This window comes from Aquarana catesbeiana, linkage group LG01 (genome assembly GCF_042186555.1).
Source record: "Aquarana catesbeiana isolate 2022-GZ linkage group LG01, ASM4218655v1, whole genome shotgun sequence".
In the NCBI taxonomy this organism is placed as follows: Eukaryota; Metazoa; Chordata; class Amphibia; order Anura; family Ranidae; genus Aquarana; species Aquarana catesbeiana.
Genome location: NC_133324.1, coordinates 357,349,926 through 357,365,673, shown reverse-complemented (window position 1 = coordinate 357,365,673; position 15,748 = coordinate 357,349,926).

Below are 15,748 nucleotides of genomic sequence, written 5' to 3'. Positions count from 1 at the left end.
GCTGTCAATCACAGCCAGTGAGGAAGGAGGGGGGGGGGGGGCTGAGCCGCGCTCTGTGTGTCTTATGGACACACAGAGGGGGCCCAGAGGTGAGCACACACAAGTGCCCCCATAGCAAGCGGCTTGCTATGGGGGCACTTTGCCAGGGGGAGGGGCCAGGATCACTGGCGGGGGACCTGAGAAGAAGAGGATCAGGGCTGCAAAACCACCGAACAGAGCAGGTAAGTATAACATATTTATTATTTAAAGAAACATTTTTTTTAACTTCTTCAGTAATATATGGGTTACAACTGTCCACATCTTGGAATTATTGTAGTGCAATGTTGCATGTAAGTCCAGAACATTTGGTATTATGGAGTCAAAGGTATCTCATCAACATCTCATCAACAACTTGATGAGTGGTCAATTCACACTTTACAGGTTTCACATATTTCACAGGAATGGTGCTGAGGTGCTGCTCACAGTTCAGGGCACACTGCTTGTTTCCCAGTAGGCCAGAGACCTCCACCGGTCCTTCCTGACTTCGCCCAAGGCACAATGGGCACCATCCCACAGTCAGCAAAACCACTCTCCTCTCCACACACAGTTAACATTCCCAAAAAGGTCCTGGGGTGACTACTCCCATCCCTTAAACAGGCAGGGGGCAGGGCAAGCCAAAAAGAAATGACCTATCAGGAAAGTGCCCAAAAATTGAAGGGAATTCCAACTTAAAGTGGTTGTTAAGCCATTTATATAATCCGCTCTGTATCCTAAGCCTGTGTCCCCCTGTGTGTGTGATTTATAAAAAAAAATACTGATTATACCTCATTTCAGAGCACCCATCAATGCTCACGTGACCGGCAGGCTCACTGCTCTCCCCATCTGACAGCTGCAGCGGGCGGGGCCGGGATTCCCCCGCTGACATCAGGCGGGACGAGGAGAGGAGGAGCGAGACGGCCGGTCACGTGAGCACTGATCGGCGCTCTGCAATGAGGTATAATCAAATTTTTTTTAATAAATCACACACACAGGTGGACACAGCATTAGGACAAAGATTGGATGGTATGAAAATAACACTGTTATTTCAGCAGCAGGAGGGGGGGAGGGGGGGAGGGCACTGTCACAAGCTGACAGGAGGGGAGCAGGGAGAGCAGACAGGAGAGAGCAGATGATGGAGGCACGTAAGCTGACCACAGTATCAAGGCTTAGCAGGCATGATGAACCGTGGTCAGTTTACAGAGTGGAGGGTAGAAACTAGCAGGATCAGCTGGGTATTTCAGGTTTTACAGGAGGCCAAATTACACAGCACAAGCACTGTACAAGTGCTGTTTAACATGCTTTAAGGCCCCTTTCACACGTTTTCTACCGCAGCTAAACGCACATAATGCTTTCCTATGGCCCCATTCACACACTGCGTTTAGCTGCTTTTTCATTACATGAGGTTTGGTTCGGATAGAAAAAATAGAATTGACTGCATCCAGGAGCGATTTAGTGCAGCTATCCGCACATAACTGCAGGTAATTGCAGTGCACTGTGTCAGCTGCGGATAGCAGCGCCGAGCTGGCTCGCTCATCGGGAAAGGAAAACTATTTTTTCCTTTCCCAATGAACGACAAGCACGGGGATCTGACTTGGATCCCCGCCGATGCCAGGCACTGTTTGGTACGAATTTTGAGGGGGAACTCCACGCCAAATTTTAAATAAAAAACCAGCATGGGTTCCCCTCCAAGGGCATACCAGGCCCTTCGGTCTGGTAAGTATTTTAAGGGGCACCCCCTACGCAGAAAAAACGGCGTGGGGGTCCCCCCAAAATCCATACCAGACCCTTATCTGAGCACGCAGCCCGGTTGGTCAGGAAAGGGGGTGGGGACGAGCGAGCGCCCCCCCTCCTGAACTGTACCAGGCTGCATGCCCTCAACATGGGGGGGTTGGTGCTTTGGGGCAAGGGGGGCGCCCTGCCCCAAAAGGGGGCGTCACAGTCCTGGGGCACGATGGGACTGTGACGACATAAGGGGCGGGGTCACCGTGTGACATCACCCGGTGGCCATGCCCCATGCCTATATAATTGGTTGCGGACCTCACTCACGGCATTACAGCGAGAGGAAGCATCAACATCTCAGAAGACCGGGCTCCTCTGCTAGCAAAAGAGCGACAAAAGAGCAGAAGATAGCGGAGGAGCCCGGCAGAAGGAGAAGGCACCGGAGAAGAACCAGAGAGTGCGGAGACGACACCGGAGAGAGGGAGAAGGGGCCTGAGAGATCCCCGAAGTCGGAAGAAGACCCCCGGAGCTGCCTAATAAATTACTTTTAAAACCTGTGTAGTGTGGTTTTTTTTGACACTTTTTCCCCAGGTGAATGGGTAGGGGTACGATGTACCCCATACTCATTCACATACGGTGGGGGGCCGGGATCTGGGGCCCCCTTATTAAAGGGGGCTCCCGGATTCCGATAAGCCCCCTGCCCGCAGACCCCGACAAACAACGGCCAGGGTTGTCGGGAAGAGGCCCTTGTCCTCATCAACATGGGGACGAGGTGCTTGGGGGTGAGGGGGCCCGCAGTGCGCCCCCCTTGCCCCAAAGCACCAACCCCCCCATGTTGTGGGCATGCGGACTGGTACGGTTCAGGAGGGGGGGAGCTCGCTCGTCCCCACCCCTTTCCTGACCGACCAGGCTGCGTGCTCGGATAAGGGTCTGGTAAGGATTCTGAGGGGGACCCCCATGCCGTTTTTCGGCTTAGGGGTTCCCTTTAAAATCCATACCAGACCGAAGGGCCTGGTATGCTCTTGGAGGGGAACCCATGCCGTTTTTTTACTTAAAATTTGGTGTGGAGTTCCCCCTCAAGATTCATACCAAACACAGTGCCTGGTATTGGCGGGGATCTAAGTCGGATCCCCGTTCAATATGAGTCGGTACCCTGTCGGTTGCTATGGAAATGGCAAACCGCAGCTAAACGCAACCGCAGCTAATCGCACTGTACAAATGCAGCTGATCACAGTGCCTGGTGACTTGAATTTCACAGGAAAAAAAAACATGCTTTTAACTGAATAGCCGTCCATGTGAAAGGCGCCTTAAGGAACAGGAGCCTTTTTTTTTTAGGTTAACAAATGCTTTAATCTCTGTCTAAAAGCAGAACAGCTTGCAACAGCAAATGTAGGTTCAAAGTTACTGTAGACAAAAAGTTTAGTTCTTCATCTCCCTGATATGAAGCATGACTCCTACTCTCCATAATGTAAAATACATTTAAAAAAAACAATTCAGTGACAATCCTTAGAAGGGTTGCAGGATGTGGACAGAACTAAGACCTCTGGTACATAGAACTTGTCAATAAAGCAGGGGATCTGTCTGCTTTGTTCTTCATCTCCCTGATATGAAGCATGACTCCTACTCTCCATAATGTAAAATACATGAAAAAAAAACAATTCAGTGACAATCCTTAGAAGGGTTGCAGGATGTGGATAGAACTAAGAGCTCTGGTACATAGAACTTGTCAATAAAGCAGGGGATCTGTCTGCTTTGCTCAGAGCAGAGCAGAGGGATGGCAGGTCCATGTCCGCTCAGTTTATGCAGAGTGGACATGGACAGATGCTGCTCTGCTGTATCGGCGGTCAGGTGTTAAAAGACCAGCTGTCCTTTTACACCCGACTGCCCTCCGATCTGATCCGCCTATATGGAGGGGAACAAATCCCTTCCGTTTATTTTAGTGGACCAGATCGGATTGGAGGTAGACGGGTGTAAACAACAGCAAATCCCTTTACACCTGCTGGTCCATAGGGATACATGAACCATCTAATCAGGTCCACCTGAAAAACTGACAGATGGACCTGATTAGATCGCCTGTGTGAAAGGGGCCTATTTCCCCAAAAGGTAATAAAAACAGATGGGTAAATCAAAGTGCTGCCATTTATGCAAAAAAAAAAAAAATATATATATTTATAACTTTTTTTGTAGGCTTGTCTCTACAAGGTTCTATTATGGTGTTAGTAGGGCTACTCATATTTTTGTTATACATTTTCATCTTAAAATAATACATATCATACAGTTTCACCTCTATAAATGTAAACCCTAGGGTTAGGGTTCCGTGGGAACGGGTAAAAAACACATGTGTCGCACATAATTTAAACAATTAAACTAACATGCCTAACATGCTTAAAAAAAGCTTGAAAAACCTTTAAAGAAGCTCAAGCTGAAGTGTGAAAGCTATTTTCTAGTAGACTACAAAAAATATATAAACACAGACTAATACCTCTTTGATAATACGTGCGAGAGATCTCTCTTCCATTATTTCATTTGGCAGAGCATATACTTTTATTTCAGAAAGAGGGTGATGATGGAAAACAGCAAATCTAAAGGCCAAAACACTGACTTGGCCAACTTCCAGAGGCTGATTACTGAGAGGTTAATTTGTCTTTCCACTGTCTGCCTGGAAAGTATTTCCACTGTAATTACAATAACTTTCCAGCTAATTTTTCCAATGATATGAAATATTTATAGATTAGGGAACACTTCTGCCACGTGAAATGGGTTATCAGTTATTTGCATGTTCATTTTGTTCTTTGGAATGGTAATACGTATGAGATATGACTTTAGGCTGGTATTCACGACACTGCAGCTAGACTTAGCCTACAGCATAACATGTACCACTAATTCAGTGGCTAGAGTCTTGTGTTTTCTTATAAATTACATTATTGCAGCATCTGCAGAAATAAATGTGTTATATTACTTCTACTTAAAGTACAGCTTTACTTTTGTAAAAAAAACCCTGTATGGATCCCTTACCTCCCTTGTATATAGTATGCCCCCACGCAGATCCTTGGATGCAGCGTAGATCCATTCCACACAGCCCAACCCTCTGTCAAGCCAATCAATATTTTCATCCATTTTTTCATCAACCGCCTATGTTTTAATGTGCAAACATGATTACAGTTTCCATAGAGATGAATGGATCAGATGATAGATCACATGACAACCCCAGACAACTGTAAACACTGTTATATTAACCACTTCAGTCCCGGAAGAATTTACCCCCTTCCTGACCAGAGCACTTTTTGCGATTCGGCACTGCGTTGTTTTAACTGACAATTGCGCGGTCGTTCGACGTTGCACCCAAACAAAATTGACGTCCTTTTTTTCCCTACAAATAGAGCTTTCTTTTGGTGGTATTTGATTGCCTCGGCGGTTTTTATTTTTGGAGCTATAAACAAAAAAAGAGAGACAAAAAACACATTATTTTGTACTTTTTGCTATAATAAATATCCCATTTTTTAAAAAAAAAAGCTAATTTTTTTCTCAGTTTAGGCCGATATGTATTCTTCTACATATTTTTGGTAAAAAAAATCGCAATAAGCGTATATTGATTGGTTTGAGCAAAAGTTAGCGTCTACAAAATAGGGGATAGATTTATAGCATTTTTATTATTATTTTTTTTACTAGTAATGGCAGCGATCTGCGATTTTTATTGTGACCATGACATTATGGCGGACACATTGGACAATTATGACACATTTTTGGGACCATTGGCATTAATACAGCGATCAATGCTATAAAAATGCATTGATTACTGTAAAAATGTCACTGGCAGTGAAGGGGTTAACACTAGGGGGCGGTGAAGGGGTTAACTGCATTCCCTGGGAGGTGATTCTAACTGAAGAGGGAGGGGACTAACTAGAAGAAAGTGACGGATCATGGTTCCTAGCTAATAGGAGCACACGATCTGTCACTCCTGTCAGAACAGAACAGGGAAGTGTGTGTTTACACACACTTGTCCCTGTTTTGTCTCTCCTGCTCGCGATCGCTCGTGGCCGGTGGTCATCACGACCGTCGGCCACAAGCATCGGCACCCCTGCAGTGCAGCAGGCGTGCAAGCGCTCCTGCTATCCCGACCCCGCGAGCGGACATATAGCTACGACGACTCCCGCAGGGGAGCCAATCTCCCGCAGTATAACTTCAACGGTTGGTTGGGAAACGGTTAAAGTGTTACTAAACTCAGGACCGTGGAGGCATGGCCTGGAAAGCAATGGAGTAGGACGCTTGCAGTGAGTGCTCCGCTTGCCCATACTCCTGCAACACCATCCTGCTTCAATCCTGATGATCCTACCTGGAATCTGCATCTTAGCAAGCCTGCCTTGTCCTCTGCCTGGCCCTTGGAGCTATTTAGCCTTCTGGAGCGCCATCGCCGGACTTTCCCACCCTGGGGCTGCCTGTAGGACAGACCGCGGCTTCGGCCGAGACACCGGAGCGGAGGCCATTTTGCTACACCGGGCGGCGGCTCCTACACATCTCCCTGCTATACCTTGCTCCCCCGAGATTGCTTTCTACCTGCCTTGGCCACCGGATTGCCTGCGGACACTAACACAGCGTTTCTACACCCTGCAGCAGCTGGTGGGACTGTCTGCGGCTCCGGCCTGGTCCCTGGAGCGGCGGCCATTTTGCTACACCCAGAGACGGCCTTACAGGTTTCCCTGGCCTGCCTGGCTCCACAGAGACTGATCTTTGCCTGCCTCGGCCACTGGAGCTCCTTTAACAGATGGTGCAGTATCTCCTCCTCCAGTGGCAGCCAGTGGGATGGTAAGCGGCTTCGGACCTGGTCCCTGAACCGGCAGCCATTGGCCTGTGCAAGTACTGCAAGACTACCTGATCCCCCTGAGCCCGATTTCTCCTTGCTACAACCAGCTGCTCCCGCACCCATCTGGCCACAATTTGTAGTCCCTATTGTGCCTCTCTAAAACTGCGGCGAGAGGGGATCACCGAGGACTCGGCCCCGTAAGAAGCGGCCATATTAGTACACCCCGGGACTCCCCTGACCACCTCTGGACTATGTCTCCACCGAAAAAGTACCATCGCCTTGAGGTAGACCAACAGGCTAAGGATGGCGCCGGTCCCTCTCCAGACACGGAACATTCTACGGCGGCCACAAACAAAGTACTTGATACTATTGCCCTATGCCAGAGCACGCTCAGCACCAAAAGTGAGGAAGTCAAAATCGATGTGTCTCTTATCCGACAAGACCTCTCTGCCCTGCGGGAAAGCGTGGCAGAGACGGAGAACCGTATTAGTAGAGCGGAAGATATCTTGCACCCCCTGCAACATACTACTGATGAGGTGCGCCCTCAGCTTCAGCAGATCAGTGCAAAACAGGACGACATGGAAAATTGCCTCCGGAGATGTAATCTCGGATTTATCGGCCTCCCTGAGAATGCTGAGGGCAACGACGCGGCAAGTTTTCTTGACAACCTCCTGACATCCACCTTCGGCAAAGATGCATTCTCGCTAATGTTTGCGGTGGAAAGAGCTCATCGAATCCCTGCCCGCCCTCCTCCTTCAGGGGCTCCACCGCGTACCCTGATAGCGAAATTTCTCAACTTCAGGGACCACGACAAGATCCTCCACCTGACCAGAGAGAAGGTGAATATCCCCCATACCAACACACATGTGGCCGTGTTCCTGGACTTTTCCAATGAGATACAACGACAAAGATCCAAGTTCCAGGATGTTAAACGACACCTCCGAGTACTACACCTCAAATATGCTATGCTGTACCCTGCAAAGCTTCGTGTCGAGTGTGAGGGCCGAACCCACTTTTTTGAAGACCCTGAACTAGCATCCGCTTGGATTGACCAGAGGGATCGCCAAGACTGAGTGACTGAGTGTACCACCTTGTCTATAAGCTGTGAGTACTTTGCCTTTTTCCCCCCTGTTCCTTCCTTTACCCGCAATATCATCCACTGCTGTACTGCTGAGCCCCTCAGTAGGCACATTGCACGTACATATCCTTTGCTGGAACTGGGGGATGGACTTGCAAATCCTTTTCAGCCCTATACTGGATCTCGCAGTGTACCTACTGTCTCCGGGTGACCTCATTGACTCATGATCTCCACTTCCCGTTTACCTGAGAGATGTCTGTAGAGGACAGTAGATCGAACGTCACTAATAACTTTATTTTACTTTATCTACCACCCTGATGGCAAGCGAAGCCCCCCCCCCCTCACAGCTGTAATGGCACTGCACCTTTGTGGCCCCTACACCCCATGCACTTCTCAGAGAAGTCGCCCCCCTAGTGTCTCTGTGAATTTTCTCATTCCCCGTTTGTTTGACTGGTTTCTTTTCCCCTTTGTTTTTTTTCTTTTTCTTATGGGTATCTATGCTCCTCTGCAATTAAGTTCCTTGCCTCCAACGGGTCCTAAACGTTGGATGTCCCCTGTTGATACCCAGTTATGAGATACTATGTCTGTGCCAAGTTTGGGTGGCATTGGACTGGGAGGGAGGGAAAATGTTGTGGTTGTTATTTTTCTCACACCACCATGTTTGCAACTGCTTACTTATGCTAAAGGTACTATGTTATTATCATACATGCACTGTCGTTACTGGTTATCACTGTGTTTTATACTATCTGATGTGGCTATGTCTGCTCTGCCGGTCCTGGTCCAGCTGCGATTCATCACATACACCCTTTTCCCGCCATGAGTTCTCTGAAGTTCTTCACATGGAATGTTAGAGGCTTACGCAATAAGATTAAACGCACAGCCGCCCTGACATTCCTTAAGTCCCAACATGCCGACATCATCACGCTAGTTGAGACCCACGTCACGGGCCACTTACAATCCTCTCTCAAAAAAACTTGAATTGGTTGGGCATACCACGCCACCCACACCTCTTACTCCAGAGGTGTATCAGTCCTGATCGCTAAAAGGGTTCCGTTTGACCTAATACTGCTTTAGACGGACCGGCAGGGCAGATATGTGTTTATACAAGCCGCTATTAATGGATCCCCTATCCTGATACTAGCCTGCTATGTCCCCCCCCCCCCCATACAACTCATTTGTGATTAAGGAGGGCCTTGCCTTTATGGCACAATACACCTCTGTACCGGCTGTGTGGATGGGGGACTTTAATATGACTCTCATTCCCACTGTAGACCGAATGGGCGCACCGGACCTCCCCCTAGACCCGCCGGCCCATACCAGACTACACCGAATACTGACTGACTTTGCTCTTGTAGACACTTGGCGCTACAAGCACCCACATTCTAAAGTCTTTTCATGTTTCTCAGCCAGCCATAACACAATGTCACGAATCGATTTTATTATAATTTCACAGACCCTGACACTTAAACTGGGAGACACGGGCTTTGCTCCGAGAATACTCTCGGATCACGCCCCTTACTGGATTACGATTCAGCTCCTGAAGGCCTCCCCTGCTCCTCTTTGGCGGTTAAACCCGTTTTGGATGACTGCCCTGCAGGACCAGGATGACATCCCCACGGAATTGCAATACTTTTTTAGAGCCAACAGGGAGTCAGCCACTCATGACATAGTGTGGGAGACGTTTAAGCTCCACGCCCGCTCCCTGCTCTCCACACGTATCAACAGACTTAAGCGATCATCGAAACTCATTGTCCAACAGGCTACAGAACACCTACAGGTGCTGGAGGAGGCGTTCCACCGGGACCCCTTGCCCAGCACTGCCAACAATCTCAAGATTCAGACATGACAGGTTTCCCAATTACATATTGAGAAGGCCAAGCAACGCATCTTTTTCTGTAGGCAAAGGGTATTTGAGTATGGAGAAAGATCGGACAAACTCCTTGCATATTTTGCTCACTTAGATTCACGTCCCCTGGTGGTGGTGTCGTTGACTGACCCCCAGGGGAACGTCGTCACTGATCCGCAAAAAGTAGCAGAGGAATTTGCGAGATTCTGTCGCGCACTTTACACCTCCCGGGTCACTCACACTCCCCAAGATACCAAAGACTACTTAGCGAGAATTAAATTCCCTAGATTGACTGATGCCCAACGTGAACTCTTAGAAGCTCCCATTACTAAGGAAGATATCTCTGAGGCTATCTCCTGTCTGGCTGCATCTAAGGATCCAGGTTCAGACAGCTTACCACTTGAATTTTACACCACCTATTTTGAAATTTTAACCCCTAAACTTCATGATCTATACAAATCCATATTTGATGCAGGAATCCTACCCCCCTCTATGAGAGAAGCCCAAATTGTAGTAATCCCTAAGCCTTGTAAGGACCCCAAATACCCAGAATAATATAGACCCATTTCCTTACTACAGGTCGACATTAAAATATTCGCTAAGATTCTAGCCTCCCGCCTTAACCAGGTCATTCTTTCAGTGATCCACCCTGATCAGACAGGCTTTATGCCAGGGAAGAACACTGCTATGAATATTCACCATCTATTTATGAATATTCAGGGGTCCCATGATGAAGTCGGCTCGAGGGTCGTGGTGGCTCTAGACGCCGCCAAGGCCTTCGATTCCGTGGAGTGGAACTACCTATGGGAGTGCCTCTCGAGATTTGGACTTGGCCTCAACTTTATTCGCTGGGTTCAGCTCCTGTATCAATCCCCGAAGGCCAAGGTGTTTGTAAATGGCTGGCTCTCCGATCAATTCCCGCTGGAGAGAGGGACCCGACAAGGCTGCCCCCTTTCCCCCATGCTGTATGCATTGGCTGTGGAGCCGTTGGCCATCATGGTTAGGGAATCTGGAAGAAAAGATTGGGATGTACGCAGATGATACGCTCCTCTACTTGGCCGACTCGGGTCCTTCCCTCGTTGCAGCCCTCCACTCTATAGAGCATATTGGTAGCCACTCGGGCCTAAGCATAAATTGGTCTAAATCCCAGATCCTTCCGATTGACCATTCCCCCCCTCACTCACATCCCCCCCTCTGACTCTCCCCAGGGTCTCTGTAATTAAGTACCTCGGAGTGCAAGTTACTAGATCGCTTACAGACTACACACTCTTGAATATTGAACCCCTATACACCCTGATCAAGACTAAGACACAAAATTGAGCTCGACTACCCCTGGGTGTCATGGGACGCATCAGTCTAGTCAAAATGATACTCTATCTGGTGTGGCATGCTCCCCTGTATATACCACAAACATTTTTCAAAACAATAGAATCTATTCTTGATTCGTTTATATGGGAACACAGCAGACACAAATTATCTTGGAGAATACTTAAGAACCCAGTGACATTGGGAGGTGTTGCTCTTCCAGATTTTCAGGACTATTATCTTGCCTCCCAACTGTCCCACTTCTATCATTTTGACAAGAACGAGCTACCAAGATACCAGCTACTACTCTGTGAACACCCTGATAACCCAGCTCATACCCCACTTCAGTCAGTCCTAAGGGCCCCATTGACAGGACATACCCCCCAACACAAAGCAGGCATGTTGACACATCATCGGAGGGTGTGGAGGTTGGCACTACAAAAACTCGGGACTCCACAGGTTCATTCCCACACCCCCTTTGGTTCAACACACGCCTGCCTGAGTTGTTGTCTATCCCAGACCCCGCGGTTTGGATACGTAACGGGATCTTGTATATACACCAGATCATGACCACTACGGGACTTAAAACATTCCAAACGTTAAAAGACAAATTCTCACTTCCCAATCACCTCCTTTTCAGGTACTTACAACTCCGCCATGCTATACAAACTCAGTTTGCTGGCTCTAACCCATCCCTTACAGTCCCCTCCATAGTTGACACGATCACAGGTGCTGAGCCAGCCAAACTAATCTCCACTCTTTACTCTGCCATCCGTCTTCCCAACTCCATAGCCTTGGCCTATAGTGCTAAGACTAGATGGGAGGTGGACCTTGGAATGATTGAGGATGAGGATTGGGATGAGATCTTGGAAGACGTGAAAAAAGTTTCCCCTAAACTGTCGGACCGCCTAACACAGCTATATATTATACATAGGACATATCTGACTCCTCAGAGGTTAACGCGTTTCAAACCCATGTATAATCCAGGATGCCGACTATGCGACCACACCCCAGGCTCTTTCTATCACCTTATATAGTCCTGCCCAACTATCCAAGCATACTGGATACAAGTGATACGCTTCCTGCACGATCAGATGGGCTCTCTGGCTACCCTAGACCCAAAGATGTGTCTACTCAGTCTGCTACCTGACTTAGACGCTGACAAACCCCTCCGTATCTTTTTACATGAAACGCTATTCTTGGCGACAAAAGCGATAGCCCGTAATTGGATGCAGGCCCTACCCCCTACAATCCAGTGTTGGAAAAAAGAAATCAATGACACTCTCCCATATAAGAAGCTGATTTATGTACATAGAGGATGCCCGCTTAAATACGAGCAGGTCTGGAACAGATGGTTGGAAGATGGTGAAACATGTACTTGAAATGTTGATATGTTCATCTCTTATTTTCTTCTTATTTTCTTCTCTCCTCTCCCCCCTTTTCCCCCTTCTTCTTTATTGTGTACTGGCTTCATGTCCGGTGAATATTTCACCCTATATCATGTGGATAACTTAATGTGCTCATGTATGTATTACTGTTCTAGCCATGTTGGCTTATATTATTTTATGTACCAAGCATATATTTTCTCAATAAAGTTGATTTTCCAATTAAAAAAAAAAAACTCAGGACCGTGCATTCACTATATCTGGTCCCCCACGGTACACAGAACATGGAAATGCAATCATTTTAGTAAATATAAACTAAATACCTTTTCTCATCAGCAGTATATAGCAGTCTTGTGACTTCTATCAGTGTCTGGTTAAAGCTTGTAGGAGAAGTTTTCATACTGCACTGGCTGCCCTTTCAGTATCCAGGACCCCTGACTCTCTGTCTGGATAGTGCTGATTGGCCCTGTGCTGATCACATGCACTCTCCCAAGAAAAAAAACTCTCTAGCAATACACAGCAAATTGAGCATGTGCAGCCTGACTCCAATTACACTGTCTTATCCAGACATGTTTTGGAGTCAGTGGAAGAAGATGAGGAGGATCTGTGCATACAGGTTAACCGGTTCCCGACCGGCGCACGCTGATGTACGTCGGCAAAATGGCACGGCTGGGCAAATGGGCGTACCTGTACGTCCATTTGAATTCCCTGCCATGCCAGTGCGTGCGCGCCGGCCGGAAGCTCCGTGAGTCGGGTCGCTGGTCCCGCGGACTCGATCGCCGCGGGGATACCTGCGATCGCCTCACGGAGAGGACGAACGGGGAGATGCTGATGTAAACAGCATCTCCCCATTCTGCCTAGTGATTGGGAGCAGAGATCAGTGACGTCACACACCAGCCCATCCCCCTGACAGTTAGAAATCACTCCCCTAGGACACACTTAACCCCTCCCCGCTCCCTAGTGGTTAACCCCTTCACTGCCAGTGTCATTTACACAGTAATCAATGCATTTTTAATCGCACTGATCGCTGTATAAATGACAATGGTCCCCAAAAATGTGTCAAAAATGTCCGACATGTCCGCCATAACGTTGCAGTCACAATAAAAATCGCTGATCGCCGCCATTTCTAGTAAAAAAAAAAAAAAATTAATAAAAATGCTATAAAACTATCCCCTATTTAGTAAACGCTATAACTTTTGCGCAAACCAATCAATCAACGCTTATTGCGATTTTTTTTACCAAAAATATGTATAAGAATACGATCGGCCTAAACTGAGGAAAAAAAAATGGTTTTTTTATATATTTTTGGAGGATATTTATTATAGCAAAATGTAAAAAATAATGCGTTTTTTTCAAAATTGTCGCTCTTATATTGTTTATAGCGCAAAAAATAAAATCACAGAGGTGATCAAATACCACCAAAAGAAAGCTCTATTTGTGGGAAAAAAAGGGCGTCAATTTTGTTTGGGAGCCACGTTGCACGCCTGCGCAATTGTCAGTTAAAGTGCCGAATCGCAAAAAACGCTCTGGTCAGGAAGGGGGTAAAATCTTCCAGGGCTGAAGCGGTTAAAACAGCCTTTTTACACAATGCAGAGGATTAACACCTTAGGTTCCACAGTGGGTATAACAAGCATGCTTTACTGCATATACAGACTGATTTTACTGTTGTGAGTTTAGTAACACTTTAACATCTCAGGATAAGTCAAATTTAAAGCGGTATTAAACCCAAAGCCAAAAATGTAAGATGTATATTGCAGCTTACCAATCATCATTTTTTAAGTAGGTTTATGATTTTGTGTTGGGCTGCATTCATAGTCATCTTGGGCTGCATGCAGACAATGGGCAGAAAGTTGGACATCCCTGCGTTAAGGTTTTAGAATCACTTTAAATTGGTCATACACCATACAATCTCCTTTAGATCTACCATCAGTTATCCAGTGCAAGGGCCTGCCTGACTGGATATAAATTGAACAGAATGCTTAGGTTTGTCCTTATATTTCCAAAATGATATTTTAGTAAATCTAAAGATTGTGTGGAAATTGTACAATCTGATTGTCATTTGGAAAGCCAGCTTTACAGTGAATTACCCCTTAATCAATCTGTCCGATAAAACAATATTAAATCCAAAAGCAAATACTTATTTGGATTTAGACACTTTCACAATGTAAGTGTAACCAAAGACTTTTACAATAAAGTGATAACATTTTAACGCTGTGTGGAGCCTTTTTTGTTCTGGGATACCTCTATGACATCGTTGCCAGGAAGATTTATGTGCGAACTGTAGGAGGACCCTTATATGCTGTAAAAGCCGCGGCTGGGTAGTAAGCCATGAGACCCCTTTCACACTGGAAGCATTTTTCAGGCGCTTTAGCGCTAAAAATAGCGCCCATAAAGTGCCTGAAAAAAAGCCTCATCTGCAATCCCAGTGTGAAAGCCCAAGTGCTTTCACACTGGGTAGCTGCGCTGGCAGGACGTCAAAAAAAGTCCCGCCAGCAGCTTCTTTGAGGCGCTTTAACCTCCCTGGCGGTATGATTATTTCAGATTTTTGCGTCTCAAAGCGGTACCATTATTTTGCATAGAAATTTGGTGTTTTATATTGTAGGTCTGTAATTCTTAGCAATAACACACTTAGATCTGTCCACCAAGAGTCTAGTAGATATGTCGGGTATGATGAAGTTTGAAACACAAAATCATAAATTTTAATATAAAAAATAAATATAAAAAATGTAAAAAAATAATAATATAATAATAATAAATTAAATTTCCCCACGATTCACTATCGCTCAATTCTGCAAGTGTTCTAATTTACTATCGCTGTTTTCTAGCTGGTCTAAAACCACTTTTGACGTAAAGGGACACTTTTTGGTTGCTATGGACAATCTCCAGTTTCCAGGCAGAAAGAACAGTATATATAATATAAAACTGCATGCAGGGCATTGGACAAAGCACTGGGGACAAAAGGGATGTGAAATGATCTCATAGAGTACTGTAATCTGTAAGATTACAGTACTGTATATGTGATTTTTACATTTTTTTGAATTTGCCTCCAGGCTCTGCCCCCATGCGTTGCGACGCTCGCAGGGGACGGAGCCCAGCACACAGAGGCTTCAGGCAGAGGACGGAGCCCGCAGACAGCGCGTGGGGGACATCGCAGGATCCTGGGGACAAGGAAAGTAACCTGCACCAGGATCCTACAATGCAATCCCGAGTGTGGCTCGAGGTTACCGCTAATGGTGCTGAAATTTAACCCCGAGCTACACTCGGGAATACCATCAGGGAGGCTACGAGCGGTGTATACACCGCTCCTAAAGTGCCCCTGCCCATTAAAATCAATGGGCAGCGCCGCTGAAGCTCCTCGGCAGCAGCACTTTGCGGGCACTTTTAACCTTTTATTCGGCCGCTAGCGGGGCTTAAAAGCACACCGCTAGCACCCTAAATACTCCGCAAGAACGACGGTAGAGCGCCACTAAAACTAGGCTGGCAGTGTGAAAGGGCTCTAAGTGTGATTGACCTCCTGTAATACGAGGTCACTATGAGCTTGTAAGCAAGCATTTCTATTGGTGGCGGTGTCACTGAGGATCATATTTTTACAGTGA